Raw genomic sequence first — 20,441 nt, 5'->3', positions numbered from 1 at the left:
AAAATTGAATAAATAAAACTCATATCAAAAACGAGATTTTATGAATACATGTTGTTTGTATTTTAATTACATATTACTTGGAAAAAATAATAACATGTATTAGATAAATATATAATATCTCCAAATCAAACTAAAGGTGAATACACCCATTAATGTGTCATGACTTGTACTCTTGTACTGTGGTATGGCCGGAAAAAAGCTACTAACTCCTAAAGCAGAAATTCTTAGAATTGACTTTATACCAAATACTTATTTATGTTTTATTTCAAAAATATATTTTTAATAAATAATTTATATCTTAGTCTTATTGAACAGAAAGCCTTTATCCGGAATTTAACTTATTTAAAAATATAGTTTTAATAGATTTTTGTTATTATATATTTAATTATATCATACTAAAACTAATTATGTTAATGAAATTAAGATTTGGTCGTTTCCATTGGCATCAGCTGATTTATACATGTGAATTAGCTTGTTTATAATAAATTCGTTTACATAAAAGCTCTTTGTATAGTAACTTACCCTTATTAGTGGCGTTATTGAGCAAAACTGCCTAAATAAGACCAGTGGAAAGCAATGGTATTACACTGTTTATCAACATATGTGATACAAATTGTATACCTATGTATGAATTATATGTATATATATGTATAAACAAAAATAAATTAGACTATTATTAATAATTTCAATTAACAAACATTACCTACATAAAATATTAACTTAAATCTTTAAATTAAAATAAAACTATCTAAGATGAGCATGTTCATTAAATGTCACTGCAACGATGACAACAATTCGGGCTAACATAATAGACCCAAAATACTAATAATTGCATTTGACCGCTACGAAGTAAGGCACAAAAGATAAAATCTCTAATTTGTACGCAAAACAACAATACTGCCCTCTTGCTCTTATAGACTAGTTATAAAGTCTCTAATCACCTTAGAGACTACAGAAAAAAATGTTACTGAAGGAATAAGTTGTACACCTGTTGTAACCAATTGTCAACCTTCTATCAAAATTTTACCGAATACTGTACTTTCCTGTAAGAATTTGCTGGTAAACAAAAATTCAAATAAAACTAAAAAATTTTATAAATTTTAAAATTGTGAATATAACAAACATTGCAGAAAATAATTATTTTAAAAATATATATAAATTTATATGAATACATAAACATGATTGCAAAAAGACATTGATTTTTTTAACTTGCTGGTTCCTAACAAATTTCCAACATTATCACTATTGCTTTAAATATATTTTCTAATTTTTAATTTTCTAATAAATATTTCAGTTCATATATAATTTAATTTGAAAATACGTACGACTTGTGAAACTGTGGAAACTTTAGTAAGAGACTTTAGTAAGAGACTTTAGCAAGAGACTTCAGCAAGAGACTTTAGCAAGAAACTTTGGCAAAATACTTTAGCAAGGCACTAGTAAGAAATTTTAGCAAAACACTTTAGCAAGGCACTAGCAAGAAATTTTAGCAAGACAATTTTGCAAGAGACTTAAACAAGACACTTCAGCAAGAGATTTTAGCAAGAGACTTTAGCAAGAAACTTCAGCAAAATTCTTTAGCAAGACAATTTTGCAAGAGACATGTTGTTTTTTGTCACACTTCGGAGCGGTTGAGCACACCTAATAATAAATTCCAGGTTAAATGGTCATGCTTCTTCATATTTCTTAGAAACTTAAATGTAAATATATTTTAAAAGTACACTCTATGCTACTCTTGAAATCATTATTTGACTGTGTAGTGGCACTAAGTAGTCCTAGTAAATTCTAGTAACTTTTACTTATTATTTAAATTCACGATTTTCTTTATATTAATAAATTTAAATAGGCCTTAGTGAATAACATTTTACTTAAACTAATAATATTTAAAATTTTTTTATTTATTATCGCTAACGTTTAGAATTATTTTTGACTCCTTCGTCAGGGTGGGTTGGTTTAGTGAACTTTTTAAAAATTTTTAGGTTAGTAAAGAACTTTTTAAAATTATTTCTTAATTTCTATTTTAAATTAATAAAATATTATTTATATTAAAAGAAATAATAATATTAATATTTATAATAATTTTTTGTATATTATAAAATAAAAAACAAAAATTATTTTAATGAATATTTTTTTGTGAATTGAATTGAATTGAGATAATTAGAAGCGACTTGATTCATATTGAGCTGAACTACACATACAATTGAACTGAATTGAACTGTGTGGAATCAATTTGCACTAAACTTTAATGGCTACTGCGACAATGTTGCATTTATCATTAATAATAATTTTTTTTTTTTTGCTCTTGCTCTTGCTTTTGCTTTTGCTTTGTTACTGGCTATTACTGCTTTCATTATTTATGCTGTCGTTGTTATTTTTGTTTTTGTTGTGCTGCTGTTGTTGTCGTTGTTGTTGTTGTTGCTACCGTTGTACGAATTATAGTGATTGCAGTTATTTTTGTTGTTTCTGCTTCTTGCCGATGTCCGACAAGGTCATCAAAACTTGTGCCAATAAACTCTCTCAAAAAATGCTGTTCAACTAAAAAAGCTTGGTTTGTTCGTTGATGAAGTACACAAGTGGTTCGCTAGTTCGTTAGTTCGCTGGTTTGCTAGTTCGCTGGTATGATGGTTCGTTGGTTCGTTGGTTCGTTCATGTGTTCGATGTACAACGAATTTTTAGTATAAACAGGTCTCGTGTACGGATTTTACGCTTTCGCTTACATTTTTTCAGTGGAAACATGATTTTTTTTTAATACTCATAAATGGAATAAGCACAACGAGAAGAAAGATGTTAATGTACATTATATATATGCATGTATATATATATACAAATATACATAAATATATATAAATATAATATGAAAATATTTGTAAGATAAGAACGATTGTTTAATTTGTGGCTCAGCAGCAGCAGCAGCAGCAGCAGCAGCAACAAAGTGCTTTCTGGTATGTGAGTGTACTCGGTATTGGCGCAGGGCAGTTTTTGACCAGTTGGCAACAAAGTGGTCAGTAAGTTAGTTGTCTTTATTGAAGTCATGCAATATCGGGCAGTTCTTTGCTGCCAATATTGCTGCTGCTAAACGTACTGTCGACCGATCTCATATGTACACGACCATGTATATTTTTTTTTTGTTGCTGCTCTGCAAATACTTAGGCTTTTGGGTGCAGTTTGTTCTTTTATATGACAACAAAAAAAAAAAAAAATAAATAAATTGTAAGAAAAAATATTTCTGTTTCATAATAAATATAAATAGTTTGATTTAAGGCAGTTTCCTTTCACTTAATGGTTTGTTTCTTAATATGTAATAAATTCAAGATTGCGGTATTTAGATAAAATAAAATAAGATTTATATAGTCAAAATTTATAAAAAATACTTCTTTTTTAATAAAAAATATTTTTTGGCTTACCAAAACGCATCTTGCATAAAACTTGCACGCAATGAACCGGATAAACAGCATTGTAAGTTTAGCTTTAGTATCCATAACATAATAAATGTTTATATATTTAGTCATATCAAGGAATTGTATACTTTAGCACCATAACGTATTTAATTCAAATGTTTACGATAGGTTGGGTTGGGATATACCCAATCTCCGAAAATATGTAGTGAGTACAAAAATATTTTCGCTGCAACATGAAGCAGTTACATCATAATAATAATAATATGTTGAGGACTTAATAAATAATAGAGAAACTCAGAAGTGTTCGGTAACGCGATTATACAAAAGAACCCTGAAATTTTGTGTTATCTTGGCAACAAGTACACACTTTTTTCAGCAGAAAATTCGTGGAGTGAAGTCTAAGGTTTATTCAACAACTATCTTATGAGAGGTTTGCTAAAGACACTATATAATTGTTTCACTTAATATAGAGAAACGTTTTTTTTTTAACCCATTATAACCTTAATTTCCAAACTTTAAGTCGAGATCTGCATATCTAAAAGTAAAAAGAATTGTGTGTTTGCTCCTAAAATCATTGGAATATAAGTTTTGTTATTAAGCATTCTTCTCCAATATATCTGTGGTCGATCATGTTACGAGTATTCTGTAAATTTCATGCCAATACTGCATATAATTTTTGTCTATGGTTAACCATGTCCTGAGTAACCTGAAAACTTCTTGCCAAAGCTTCAAAGCGTCTTATAATTCCATATGATTCTTTAATTGTGAACGATCATTTTGCAATTATGTATGCATATGATTTGTTATGTGTGGTCGACCATATGGCGTGTATCTTGCGGACTCCATGACAATAGTACAAGTCATATGTCACTATATGGTTTGTTTAGGTGTTTGTGTCTTTTTACTCTAATCTTTTAGTATTGACAGAGCGGAGTGTATTGCTTATTTTCGGTTTTTCTGTATGTAATATTGCATTTGTCAAGTTTGTTATGTGACACAGCTCTTCGTTACTTATAGTCCTGTATAAATATACATGCTTCTAGTTTCATACTCAGACGTAAATCAACAAACGACTTCAATATTTTTATAAGGAATATAAAACATACAATTTATGTCCTACCAGCCACAACCCGATTATATAGAGTGTATAGTATGTTAACATGTTTGTCTTCCAAAAAGGCTTCCCAACACGTTTTGTTCTTAACGCACGTATTAGTAAAATGTACATATAATGAACATTCTCATTAGAATTCTGCTGGTACCAGTTGAAGCCATACGCTTGATTATAGTTTCCTTCTTGAGAGAAAGCGACTCTATTGTTTCAAAACTCTATTCTTCTGTGTGGCGCAGCACCCGTTTGTAAAATGCAACACCACATCGTATGAAAGAAAAGTATACAGTCATACTATCCACATAACTTTGTATTTTAACCAGAGCCGCCCCGATATTTCCATTAAAATAGCCAACCTCAGTCAGTCAAGACAGCCGAAGCTGACATCAGTTTTACTATATTAACACCCACCTCCAATCAAGTGATTCACTCACTACCATTTATACTACTAACAGTATTGGGTGATGCCTTTAGTCACCTTTTATGAGTGGCATGCCTTACTTTGGGAATATTCTTACTCCTGATCCATGGAGGTGCCCCTTTTTTGCACTGGCATAAAGTAAAGCTCATTGAAAAAGCATTCTAATGTGCGCTACAGTCTCAAGAATAGAATACTGACTAAAATAACAGAGAGCCAAGTTAAAACTGAGACTTATAGTTAGTGCAAGAAATGCTTGACTTTAACTTATAGTCAGGGCAGAACATATGTAAAAATTCGTCATTCAGTTCACCATTTGGTGGACATATAAAACTCAACAATGAATAAATTTAAATTTTTGATAAGAAACTTGTAAAGAACCTGAAAGGTAGAAGAACGAGTATAGGACAAAACTGATTCCATATATGAAGAATTTATTTTGAATCAAAATTTTTAAATAACCTGAACAAAATTGATTCCAAATATAGAGAATTTTTTTTTTTTTGACAGTCATTTTGTATATAACTTGAACGATAGGAAAAAGTTGCAGTTTTTGATAGGCAATATAAATAAAATTTTCTAATATTACACTAAATTAATTGAATATTGATTATGTGAACAATAAACCGCTAATTAAAAACTAAATTTTCAACATTATTGAAATTAAGAACCTGCATTAATGCCTTCTAAATGTCTCGTAGAGAAATCCCCTAATTCAAATGCACTATTCACTCATGGTTTTTCCACATAACAAATGCAGGGAAATGTGATAAGCAGACGAGAACTATTTGCAAATAAACATCAACTAAAAAAAATTTTAAAATTATAAATTTAATTTTTCTAAGAAAAAAAAAGTGCAATGCTGGCAAATTTTATTTTATTAAATTTCATTTCGTTTATAGTAAAGAATATTTTTTGCTTTTAGTCTCAACTAGCAAGTGTACTTTAATTTCAAACTGAAAAGCTGGAGGAACTCGATTCAGTTTATTTTTATTTCGAAATTCTGATACTACTACTCATGGTCGGACGGACAGCTCGTAGAGCGGAAAGTGCTGATATCATAGGAAATCATTTTAAATAAATTATTGGCAACATATTTTTGCACATAGAAAACCGAATTTAATTAAATCAATTTCATTGCAAAGGGTCCGTATATATCTTCAAGTCTCTTCCTCTCTGCACTGCTGATACCGATACATGTATCAATTTAAAGCAATTTTTATCAATTTTCATTTTATCGAACAAACGTCACTTTTCAATCATAATTACTATCCATAGCGCTTCGTGTGCATAGTTTCATGCATACTCGTAAATCTATCTAACCATCTGAGTTATAGTGCTCGTATCTATTTTAGCAACTTTTACCAGTGCCGTCTCACTTCTGCTCTGCGGTTTTTTATTGAATTTTCTAAGCCAAACCGCTACTAAAATGTCAAATTTGCTGAGGTTTTTGACATTTGTTGCATGTGAGTGAATTCTAAATTTCAATTACTGAACTCGAGGGAATCTCTAATTTCAGTTTCGGTTTGCTTTTTCCGCTGACAAAACTATTAAATTTTAATATAAAAATATTGATGACTCTAATATCTGCAATTGAGTTTTTTCCATCAAATCATTTATTGTTGAATTTAGATTCAAATGTTTGAAAATTGATTCCTTTTCCAACAAATAAATTTTCAATTGAAAACGATTTTAATAAGAAACTTTTTCATTTATTTTTAATAATTGTTTTTATCTACCAAATTAATTACTCTATATTCATTATACAAAATCATGAAGATATAGCTTTAAAAACTTAATTGAAACAAACTTCAAATTTCATATTCTTATTGTATTTGCACATTCCTATCATTACTAGACATTAACATTTTTACTAGTCTATTTTAACTTTTGTCAGTAAAACAATTGTCTATCAGAACATTTTTCCTAAGTTAACAAATTTTTCATTTTTACAATAAATTTTTTTTAATATTCTTTATCTAACCTTTCAGATGATATACTAACTATCCATAGAAAAAGCATTCTTCATCTCTGCAAACAATTCCATCCAAAACCCATTCTCTCATCTTTCATATATTATACAAGATCCCTATATGTAAAATTTTTTATCTTCAGAATTAGTTAAATCCCATATCTATTTTCCCACCTTTCAAGTGATATATATACTATCCGTAAAAAGAAAATATTTATCATATTTTCAAACAATTTTATCCAAAACTTTTTCCCTCGTCTTTTATACATTACCTCACTGTATGTCAAATTTTTATCCTCAGATTTAGCTAAATACCATATCTATTCTGTCACCTTTCAGATAATATACGAATTATCCGTAAAAAAACATTCTTCATATTTCCAATCAATTTTATCCAAAACCCTTTCTTCCATTTTTCATATATTATACGAGCTCTCTGAATGTAAAATTTTTTATCCTCAAATTTAGCTAAATCCCATATCCATTCTCCGACCTTTTAGGTAATATACGAACTATCCGTAAAAAACATATTTTTTATCTTTACCATAAATTTTATCCAAAACCCATTTTCTCACCTTTCAGATAATGCACAAATCCGCCAATAAAATTCTTCATGTTTTGCATTAGTTAAGTCCAATACCCATTCTTTCACCTTTCAGATAATATACGAATTGCCCATCCAGAAGAATTTTTATCTTCGAAATTATTCTAGTCCAATCGAATCGAATGAACTGTAAATAATTCTCTTTGAGTCAAACAAAATGGCCGATACTATCTTTATTTTGCTCTTCCAATCAAACAATATTATTAGTACCGATATAATAAAATTTTTAAATTTTACATTTTCCAAACTCTATTCTGAAGTATTGGAATCACCATGCATCATTTTCAATGGCTTCCAAACTTAATGCACATGAATTAACGTTTTAAAAATATTTTTACAATACAGACCTCTCTACTCTTATGAATCACTCTTCGAAGTTCACAAAATAGAGTATTCACATACTTTCCGTTTGACAAATTATTCAGTCAAAATTCTATAGACTCTGCTGTAGCTTTTAGTATGCTATTATCTTCCGTTCGATAAGTGTCGCAGATATACTACTATTCTCCACTTCCTCCAGTGGGGAAACGTAATTATATTAAAAAAGTCAATTCATCACATTTTATGTTATTAGATTTATTCTATAAGGTTAATGTGGAATTTTATTTAATCGCAATATTAACGACATTCTAAGTCAAGTTCAAATCTATTTATTCCCACTTGTGTCGTATAATTTCTTCTGAGAGTTGTCATTAGACGATCCCACAAAAGTTTGAAATCAAAGTCTATCCATTTATTCCCATGTTCGTCATGTAATATGGGTGATTATGCCTATTAGACATCGTTTGAGGATTTAAAAAAACTTTTAAGTTAAATGTAAGTCAAATAATATCCATTTCGCTGGAGAATTTATTTGATATCACGATGATGTTAAATAAATAAGATCATTATGTTGATCTTAAAAAAGGTTTTAGTCAAATCTGAGAAAGGTTATGCCATTTCTATTATTTAATTTCTTCAAATGAATTGGTCTTATCTAACATTGATTTATGAGCTTAAAAATGATTTCTGTCGAATCTATATCAATTCAGCCCAATTCAAGCAATTTTATTTTTTTTTTAATTCATTGGATCCATTTGCTATCGTTTCATAGTTTCAGACTATCTTCTGTGTGTTTGTTTCTATTTGACATCGTTAGAGAAGAGGAGGATTAGTTATTCTATGCTATGGTCTCAGTGACCAATTAAGTTTCTTAGAGTGATTTTAATGATATCTACTTACATAAAAGTCAATAAGTTAAATTATAAATTGTTTAATAAATTTGAATTTTTTAACATTTGAAATTGTGAGGCGACATTCAAAAAGCTCCACACCTTGCAACTATTTTCTGAGTTCAACAAACACCTTAACTTGCGAAGAACCCTATATGTATAGAATGTAACATAATTCTTTTTTTTCGAATTTTTATTCGATTTATTTATTGTTAGCAGTATTACCTAACGATTGTATTGTTATTGAACTTGTTGAACTCGTTTCAGAACTTGTATCTGGAATTCTTCGCTGTTTGCTGTTAGGTTTTTTCTTCTCGGTATTTGGCACTGCGGGTGCGACAAAACTCGAAAAATTCCACAGATGACTCACTTAATATGCATTTTTGGGTTTTTTTAACTTTATTAAAATTCAGTGTGCAATTGCTTTGTATATTTATTTACTCGTATTTCTCCAAAAGCAACGAACTGAACCCAACTTTGAAATTTATTTGATTTGAAAAAAGTATCTTTCGTACTTTTATTTGTGAACAAAATTAAAAGTTGTTCGAGTGCTAAAAATAAAATCCGTAAAAGGAATTTAACACGAACTGAAAAATTCCTCACAATCTTAACAGCAAATTCGGTTAAATTGGGACTTCAGAATTTGTACTTCTGTAAATATGGGCCGTAAATGGATTTGCTGAGCTTAAAAATGGATATGCCAGACATGTTGCACGCACTCCGAAACGTGCTTAATTTGTTGTCAATCCCAAATTCACATTTTTACTGCACAGTCAGTCAATTTTCTTATTTACAAATCAACAAAAAAAAAAAAAAAAAAATTACTAAGGAGAAAATTTTTTTCTATTAAAAGAAACAAATTACAAAAATTGTTTGCAAAACTTTTTCCTCATAAATTTTTAATATTTGATTTGTGTTTATTTTTTTTTTAATTTTTATTTTTTTTCACATTGTTTTTGTGATAAAAAAAAATTTGTTTTACATTTTTTTATAACATTTTCATGACGTCGCGACAGACGTGATTTAGTTGCTTTTATTAATTTTACGATAATATGTAATATAACACAATGTTTTTTGCACCTACAAACAAAAAAAAAACAACAAAAACAAAAAACATTAACAAAAACATATAATAAAAAGTTTAATAGAGAAAAAATATTGATTTAAAAATTGATAGCAGCACATTATCGTAAAATCAATGAAATAACCATTAAAGAATGCACTCTCAGTTGATAAAAAATACATTTTTGACTTTAACATTGGCACTTAATTCTACACAAAGGCAAAAGCCACTATAAAGTATTATTTATACATTCAAAATTTAAATTAAAGAACTCAAGCTGCATGTAAATTCTACCACAAAATTGGGCTCATTTTAATTAACAAGTAAGATTTATCACTTTACTCATGCATGCAGTCAGTACTCAACTTAGGTTATTTTTATACAAGTACCCAACTTAACTCATTTTTATATAAATATGACAAGTAAGGTACTCACTGCGTGCATGAGTGAAGTGATGAAACGGTGGAGAAAGAAATTTAAAAAAGCTTTACTTGCTTTTGGAAAATTAAAAAAAAATCGAAAAAAAGTGCCATTATAATAAATACTTTTTGTAGTTTATCTCTACACAAATAGTTTTAATGATTATTAATGGAGATAACTATCTTACGTCTTACAGAATTACATCAATTGTGGCTTTCCAGGCATTGCACCTCTCTCTTTCAAAATAAAGAAAAGCAAACAAAAAAAAATAATAGCAAAAAATAACAGCCCTTGCTTTTGACAGCCCTGATCAATATCAAAAGCCCTGACAAATTTTAGAAGTCTCGATCATAAAAATCGCACCCAGAAGAAGAAGTAAATGTGTTTAGCTATTATTATACTCTATGAATTCATATAGGTTTTCTTTTCTCCCAATAATAGTCACGAGTCCGTTTGACAAAAATATATTTCAATATATCAGAAAGAAATTCTGTATAAACTCATTGAATGATAAAGTACAAGTATCTGTAATAAATTTATTCAAATAAATTTTGCAAACCATAGATATGAAGCTTTATTTAAAATTTATAAATAATTATATAATATACCTAATTAGATGATATTTATTGGATTAATTTTTTGGGTTAACATTTTAAACTCATTTAATATTATTTATTTTTAATTTTACTTAAGCTTACCAAAAATTTTTAACCAAAATAAATTTTGTCGCGACGCCGAACCCAATTCACAATCACTTTTTACGCCCACAAAAATAAATACAATTTACTTTTACATATTTTTTAAGATAAATTTATTTTAAAATTTAAAATAAAAAAAAAAAGAATTTTATACAAAAACTAAGTCGTGTAATATTATCTGCACTTGAGTTAATAAAGTAATACAGACCAATAAAAAAATTATCGGAACGAAATTAAACAATAATGTACATACGATAACATCGACTGTTCTGTCCAAGCAATTAAAGAAAAAAAAAACTGATGTACATATGTCATTATCGATCCCTATATAATATGATTAATTGTTTCGTCCTCACATCTGAACTTTCCACATTAACCGACTACCGGATATGGTTAGTTAAAACTGATCTGTATAAGATGGTGATATCTGTATTTTCCGCTTTCATGTAAAAGTCACTCTTTCTTAATCATTACTTTCAACTTATATACATGTACATATACATAATCTAATTAATCTGGGCTGATATGGGTGTACTCTATAACCGTTTCTTGTTTTCAATGCATTAATCGATTATTCGATCGTTTGTGATATTTGATATATTAGGACATCTGTTTTCAGAAGCAAAGTATATAAATTGTGTTCAGTATAATAAATTATTGTAAATAGTTAAGATGAGTTTTTTATAAAAAAATTTCAAATTCCTAACAGTTCAAGAGAATTTGTAATATTTTGTCTTCTTATAATTTTCGGAGAGATATTCTTTCTACTATACTTAGGGATTAATAGTTTTAGATATTTATAAACATAGCTCTAATGGGGATGTTTGTTTTTTAACTCAGAAGAGTGAAATTATACTCTTTACTTTAAAATTTTTTTTATTATTACATTTTAATTGTAATTCTTATACGATAACTCGTAAATAAATTCATACATATATTTTTCTTGAAGCTTGTAAACAGAACAGAACTAAAACAACTGATTGTACCTAAGAACAAAACAGTACCAATATAATCCATTGCACCTTGAAGCAGAACAATTTCAATACATCTAATTGTACTTCAGAACATTTTAATACACCTAAATGTGATTCAGAGCAGTATTAGTATACACCGTTGCCCCTGTAAACAAAATTGCACTAATACACACTATTGTCCCTGTCAACAGAAGAGCACTAATAGACCATATAATTCCTTAAAATAGAACAGTACCAATACACCTCTTTGCGCTGTGTATAGAACAGACTTCATAGTTTTATAACGTTATTAGCTGCCATTAAAGCTCAACACAACGGTAAACGTCCCCATTAGTACTTTAAGCAATTCCGCTTGTACCAATTGAGGCTTCACGTTTGGATATCGTTTTCTCCTTGGAATGCAATGAAACTCACTTAAAAGCTGTTCCCATCTCTGCTGTTCTGTAAGACACAGCATCCGATTGTAAAATGCAATTTCTCATCGAATAAAAGTACAGTCATTCTACCCGCACAACTTTGGGTTCTAACCACAGCCACTACAATACTCCCATTCAAGATGCCAACCGCAATAGGATCAGAGCAGCAGTTCATCCCGAACACCATGGTACCATATTCACACCTCCGGTTGGCTACCACAATTGAAACTCTCACTTCCTTTTATACCTCAAACAGTATGAGATATTGCCTACTGGACCTATCATCTCGTATGTCACGTGTGCTTTAACTAGGAATTATTATAACCGTTTTTCTACGGCGGTATATGAATAGGACAGTTCTAATACACCTCATTTTAAATGTTTAATATAATAATAAGAGTTTTAAAACTCTTTCTACTCCTGGACTTAGACTCTCTTACATCTACTCCGCCTTCTCAAGTCTTCTCTCAATCCATCGAAAAGTACTGGCTTTCAAAAAAAAATTCCCTTTTCCCCTTGTGTACACATAATGCACTCAATTATATTTTAAATCTAATAAGCATATAAATTAAATAAAATAGAAGAACAGAGTCTAAAGATTCATGCATAAAAATATATTAAAAATAATTTACATACTATTATATACATGTTTAAATGTACTTAAGAAGAATAAACAGAAGACATCTCGCTTTATTTTTTTTGTCATATTGTTTCATTCTTGGCGTATGACTTGAATTATGATTTCTTCACAACATCTGGCAGCATTGCTGAAAGCACGTAACATGATAAAAATTCACTAAAGCAGACGTTTGTGTATGTGACTAAGCTCGAATCTTACCAACACACAAATCTACATACAAACTTATGTAAATAACGAACTCATCATTTGTAGTGCATATATACGCGAATAATTTATACAACAACCACAGTAATAGTGCGAATAACTATTCTATAAAAAACAAAAAAAAAAAAAATAAACAAATTAAAACAACAACAACACCATATGCTAACAAAAACAAAAAGAGCAAAAGCAATAGCATTTACACCGGTAATAGCAACAGCAGCAACATCTTCTGTGTCCAACAACAACAAAAACAACAAAGAGAAGAAGAAAAAGAAAATAAAAAACACAATGCTTAGCGCTCAGTGCTTAGTTTATTTAGCAGTCAAGCACCACAAATAATCGCCTAAGCAACAAAGAGGATATGAGTCATTTTTACTTTTGAGTGATTTAAAGAGAAGATTTGCCAACAAGTGCTTAAGCTCCCATGGTTGATGGTTGGTTTCTTAGCACTCGAAACGAAGAATATTTTTTTTTCATTTTTAAAATATCTTGTATATAGATGTTTAAATAAATTATTATTCAAAGTTTGTGTTTATTTAAAATTTAATTTTTACTTAAAATATAAATTTCTAATATTTGCATTTCTCAGCTGTTCAATTATAATTGGAAGTTGAGTCAATGGGTATTTAATACTGAATAGTCTTGGTTGACTGTTACCAACACTAAATTATATACGAGTACCTCAATTAAAATGTGTAACTTTTGTGGTTATGTATAATTTAACAAATTTCACAAATAATATATTTAATAATAGAATTATAATAATAGAATAATAGAATTGATAACTAATATCAACAGAACTTCAACACACCACACACCAGTAATATATTCTGCAATCTAAAGTATCAGCAAAACCATAAACTATACATTTTGGGACCAGCCTATACACCTATTTATTCACATGACCATAATGAAACTCTTATTATAGTGAGGTCCTATTGTAATATACTTTTTCGCGAAGCTCAACACTACCTTACTACATATGACCTCAGAAAGTATTGGGACTTTACGAAAAAGTTCTAGAAAACTGCTTTAATCTTCAAGAATATTATCGTAGTTATAAGTTATGGGTTATTGCTTGGTGACGTAGAATATGGAATGAACACTCAATTAGCTAAAAAAACCGTTTTGATTATACATACCTCATATTTGTTGTTATAAAAATGGACATATTAAAATCAGTGCACGCATTGATAAATGCAATTATCTTTCCAATACAAGCGTTGGAAATATTGTCGAGCATATTAAAGAATGGGACGCCATAGACAGGTGCTCCGATCTCAATTCTTCCAATGTCAGTAGGTATGTAGTGCAAGAGATTCGACAGACAGACCGAGCCTGGCTCCATGCTGTCCTATAACCTATTGTTCCGTTAGAACATATTTTAACCTAAACACTTTTGATTTTCTTTTATGTACAAAGTCGGAGGTTCCGCATTTGGAGTATAAGTGTTATATAGTTCGTGATCTGTCTGCTGAGAAAAAACATTTACCCAACTTTAATTTGCCAGTCGTGAAAAAATGGTCTTTATCTACTTTCGTCTTTGGCTGACAGAACAGGAGTTTTGTAACCACTAGAAGGCTTTGAATGCAATTACTTGGTTGTTTTTCAGATTGCTAAGGTTATAAAGAAAATTTACTTTCCATAGTCCAAATTATTTGTAAAACCATCAACTAATGTCAAAAAATTAAATTCATTTCAAGATCAACAAAAGAAATTCTGGATAATTTGTTTTACAAATCGAACTGATTTCAACCACATGGTTTCTAAACGGAATAACCGCTATTTACTATTTTGTATTTAAACTGACATATGAAATGTTGACATTTTCAGTTTTTAAGAAGAAAGTATTTCTTGAAATATTTGACGTAAAGTATTCCAAGTTTGAACATACAAATCAAATGCGACTTTAGGTCAGTGGACTAATGAACGCTGGCTCTGAACTTTAAATTTGGCAGGGTACGAGTTCAACCGTTAGTACTTGCAGTCTTAAAAAATTATTTACGAATAATTAAAAGTAAGAAATAAGTCCAAGACTGATAATGGGTATTTGGCAATACTCGAAACAGCTATATGGTCAGCCAAAAATTGAATTACATATTTGAGATACGTAATATAAATAAAAAAATTTTGTTGTTGTAGTTCATTACTTTTTGAAAGCTCTCTAAGGAAAAAAGTTTTAAATCAGTCACCTCTCTGCTTGACTTGTGCTTTGCGTTTGTCATTAAATGAATTATTTCTTAAAAACAAAAAGTTTTTCCTACCAATAAAATAATAAATAAATTTATTATCTTCTACTTAATTAAATTTACCTATTGTTTTCTGGAACCTTAGATATTATTTTCTACTCATTCTTTTCCAATGTTTTTTCTTGAATGCAGTTTTTTCAACTTATTTAAAAAACTGCCATGTCATTTAATTACTTTGGCCTGTGAGCACTACAACCACCTGTGGGCCCAATGCCAACAGGTGTGACTTTTGTAATTAAAAATTATTAAGAAATATATTTCTGTCTTCGCTTTATTTTACGAGTTTTGCATTCCTTCACCTTCAACACTGTCTTGCATACTAAATCTTGCAGTCTGTAGTGAGTCATTGCATTTATATATAATTAATATTATTATTATAATTGTTATTACTGTACATAGATATTTTTTAATATTTCAATTTGTTAATTGCTTATACTAAAAGAATATATTTTTTTTTTCTTTCCAGGTAAGTCGCATGCAAAGTGGACATTATAATCTAATTGTATATACAATCTTAATGTATGGTATGATTTCATATAATATTGGAAATTTTTAAACTTGATTAAACTTATGCAAATTAATCTAACTATAAATGGTAAACTTGTTATGCATTTAAAAAAATTACATTCGAAAATTAGTTTATTAATTCAAGTATTATTAACAGAACTCAGACAAATTTGTATTTTTTAGCTAATAAATAACTTTAATAATTACACGAAACCCTCTAAACCCTTCCCTTTTACTACTTTTTTTTAAATAATCGCCGTTACGAAGCCAAAACACAATTTTTATAAACATCTGATTTGACAAGAGTAATCTTTATTTTTTTGAAACTCTGTGGTCTTTTTCTGAACTTGTGTATTTTAGTGTCCAAACCTAATTATCTGTTAATTGGAACTTCGTTACTGTCATGTCTCCATAACCACTTGCATGATTATCGACCCATACCCACGATGTATTGCCTAATGACAATACCCGGACACTGTGTAGGCTAGTCACCGAAGAAACGTCAAAACAAAAATGTATGTACTTAGCCCTACGGAAGTATAATCTATTTAATGGTATAGTCTACCCCCATCCGCAATTATAACTATATAATTAAATAAATACTCGTAGTAGTTGCAGTTTGTGGCATATATGTTAGTTGGAAGGAATTGATTTGAGAAGCATTATTTGGGAAGCAATCCCAAACCAATCACTTTGATTGGAATGAGGAATTTGCTAAAAATTTTAGAACTGCTTGGCTGTTCTATATTGGTACGTCGGGTGCCCCTGCATATGCACTCTCTCTTACATAGCTCTAAGGCATGAAAATCTGCCATTCGATACGATACAAATCAAACATATAAAGTTTGGAAACTCTTCTCGGCAAGCGATCTTAATATTAGAAATTTGAAAAATCAAGCATAACGCTTTGAGTGTCGTACTCTGAACAGCCCTGCCTTAAACTGGGCAAAGTTGTAGTACTAAGATTGGGGGACTTAGCAAACTGCAAATATACTCAACTTCAAATATTTAAATCCTTCACATGTTCGAAAATCTTTAAGCTGTTCAAGTTAGGATAGAATACAATTCGGATAAAACGAGCGAAGTTTGGGGGGCTTTCCTTCGCAATAACCCCTAATATGTGTTAATATAGGAAATCGGTCTTTCCGAAGCTAATTAAGAAACAATTTTTAATAATAAGATTTGATTTCTTATAAATTTTTTATGTTTTTTTCTATCATTTACTTTATTTGTTTACTTGATTATGGATCGAAATCCATATCTATGTGAGCTACATTACTCTATACGTTAGGTACCTCAACTCCTTTTCAAATCTCGAGTTCATATCGTGTATTTTACGAATAGATATTCTATTTCTATTCTATGGTTCCACTTACGCTGTAATTCTCTGGACAATGAGAGTAAATTTTAATTAACTTCAAAGATGCGAAGAAATTTTCAGAAGTTATCTGAATTTTGTAGTTAACAAAAATTCCAAAACATAAACTAAAAATGCATGAAAATCTCTAAACATTTTAATAAAGAAAAACAAGTTAAATTCAAAGTAAAATGCTTTTAATTCAAACATGAAATGCACGGAATGCAAAAAAAATGACTAGAAAAATGCATGTCTGAAGACAAAAAAAAAAAAGAAACCACAAAAAAACAAAAATAATGAAAGTGGAAAAATCTTATATGAAATGTAAAAATTTTATAAACTTTCTGCATAATTTTTTTTTAATTTAATTTTTTCTAATGTAGCACATTGCTCTTATTATATATGGTATATTGTAGTTGTTGTTGTTGTGTCTGTTGAATAAAAGTTAATCATTAAACAAAATAAAATGCTATGCAATTTAGCTATAAAATGGCTAGCAATAAAATTTAACAACAAAAACAAACCAAAAACTCAAATACCGTAAATGTATCTATACTATTAGATAAAAAAAAATAAATTAATAAATAAATAAAGTGTAAAAACGCATTTTTTAATTCATTATGCAGACAGACAGACAGACAGACAGACAGACAGACATACAAACAGACAGACACAGAATAATTTAAAGTATTACAAAGAAGAAGAAAAAAAATTTTTTTTGTGGAAATAAATTAATAAAACAACAACAACAATAATAATAATGACAATAACTAGGAAAAACTTATTTCTCATTTAGTTGAATGCAAAATGTATCTATTAGATGCGAATTGCGGTTAACTGCGTTTTAACTGTCATTTTCTTGGCTATGTTGCGTTTACCCATTTACCAGTTAGAAGCTCAAATCTAAAAGCCCCAACAAACTTAAAATCACCACACACACCCAAAGATATCTATACACACACACACATACCACACACACTCGCTAGCGTTCTTACACACACAACAACAAAATACAACATAAAACGCCAGCAGAAATACTGTAAATATGAGTTAGAAACCGTTACTTTTGCATGACAGCTACAGCTACAACAAATAACAACGAGAAATGCAAGACAAATATTTAGGTCAGTAGCTAAACTACAACTACAACAAAAACAAGTACGGTTTCCATTTGCAAAACAAAAAAAAAAAAATTAAAAAAAAAATACAAGTAAATCAAACACTTGAAAATGTAAACAGCAACAACAACAATAACAAGAAAATATAATTCGCATACAAAATAGCAAAAGTGTCTTATACTCAATTCAATATAAATAACAACAGCAACAACAACAATAAGAAGAAGAAGAAAAAGAAGAAAAAGAACAACAACAAAATTCTATTAGACGTGTGAAATGTTAATTCAAACACACACACACACACACACATGCACAAACTCAAGCAAAAACATAAACGAATTCACGCAAATATTTAAGTTCGAATTCGTGTGTAAAAGTGCACTTATGTTGCCGTTAATATTTTGTATAAATAAAAAAAAACTATAAAAGAAATTATAAAAAAAAAAGTAAATAGAAAATATGCAAAAGAAAGTTTTTATTCAAAAACTAATAAATGCAAAAAAGGGTTTCGTTAGCAAAACAGAATTTTTAACATTGAAAATGTTTCTACTAAGGTTTTCTTTAAAAATTTTTTTAAACATTATTGCATTTAAGTTTTTCATTTTTATTGCTCTTTCAGTGAGTTTATCATGTTAATTGTTATATATTTTTTTTACTTTTTTTTCACAAAACGTAATCAAAAATTAACATAATATCATATGTTTTTCCAATACAGCTAAAACTACTTACTTATGTAAATGTAATTAAGATTTGGTCGTTTCCATTGACAAAAGCTGATTTACGCATGTGAAATAGCATTTCTGTTTACATTTTACTTATAAAACATATAAATAAATATATCAAATTTCCCTTTTAGGATAACTTCTCTTGTGGAAAATTTATTTTTAAAAATTTTATTCGACATTTTTCTCCTTAAATGAGTTGATTTATTTATAATGTGCTCATTTATGTGAAAGCTCTATGTATGATAAATTATCCTCATGCTTAACTGAGACCAATGAAAACATGGTACATATTACATTATAAACATTATAAATGTTTATACACAGATTTTCTTCAGAAATTCTTAAGCGTAACGGTAGTTGTCTTTTTAATTTTTATTCACACTATTTTAATGAGATTTTCATATTAATCATTCTATCTAATTTGTCTTTATTTTGTCTTTATCTTATTTTATTATATACAAAATGTTATTAACAACAAACGCCATTTGATTATAGAATCGTTTTTTTTTTGTATTGGTTGCAATGTCTACAAACAACAAATACCATTTCAATCAGACAGGTGTAATGTATAATTTATATTTACCAAACAATGGGTCAATGTATTTGTAGATTTCTCTTAAGAAAATAATCATCATATACATAAGCACAATTGCACAATTGCATAATGACGATCCTTCCATTATGCATAAATAACTGGCATTGAAGTGATAGTATGTATAACAACTATAGGAATATATAACAACTATATACAACAACCGTCATTCGGTTTGTTTCCATTGAAATTTTCTGAAGATCGAAAAAGTAGCATCGGGTCTGGGCAAATGAAAAAGTTTATACAACCAACTGGTTGTATATCCATTAAGGACTATCGCCTACAAATTTTACAAATTTGTTTTAAGCTGTTTGAAACGAACGACCTTAACTTTATAAAGTCAAATTATGTATTATGTATCATGACAATAAACTACCGCATAGTTATTTCTTTAATAATTAGTTTATTGTAATATCTTATATCATTGTAATATCACAATGTCTCTAGATATGGCCCTTAGGTACAAATCTTTATATTCCCCAAACTCTTAAAAGTATATAAGATACCATTTCTCATATGAGTTAGATACATATTTCCACTACATATTCTATATCGTCGATTAGTAAATTAGACAATTATCTTTGACGCCCATAATTGAAGAAATAAGAAATGTAGGCATAATTTTAGCGTTATAACTGTTTTTGTTATTAAAACATCATCCACTACAATCAATAAAGCAAGATCTTAATAAAGGTCAAAAATACGTTTTTTTTTTCATAAGAAGTGTCAAAGGCTTTATTAAACTTTTATAAAATTTATAAACT

The 20,441-nt window shown here is 28.9% G+C and overlaps 1 protein-coding gene across 1 annotated transcript in view; it reads left to right on the top strand.

The window, feature by feature from the left end:
• Window positions 1–20,441, top strand: part of LOC119688291 (myb-like protein Q) — a 134,379-nt gene that overhangs the window by 60,347 nt on the left and 53,591 nt on the right. The window lies entirely within an intron of this gene.

This window comes from Teleopsis dalmanni, chromosome X (assembly GCF_002237135.1).
Source record: "Teleopsis dalmanni isolate 2A chromosome X, ASM223713v2, whole genome shotgun sequence".
Classification (NCBI taxonomy): Eukaryota; Metazoa; Arthropoda; class Insecta; order Diptera; family Diopsidae; genus Teleopsis; species Teleopsis dalmanni.
The sequence above is the reverse complement of the archived record's forward strand: the minus strand, read 5'-3'. Positions and strand labels throughout refer to the sequence as shown.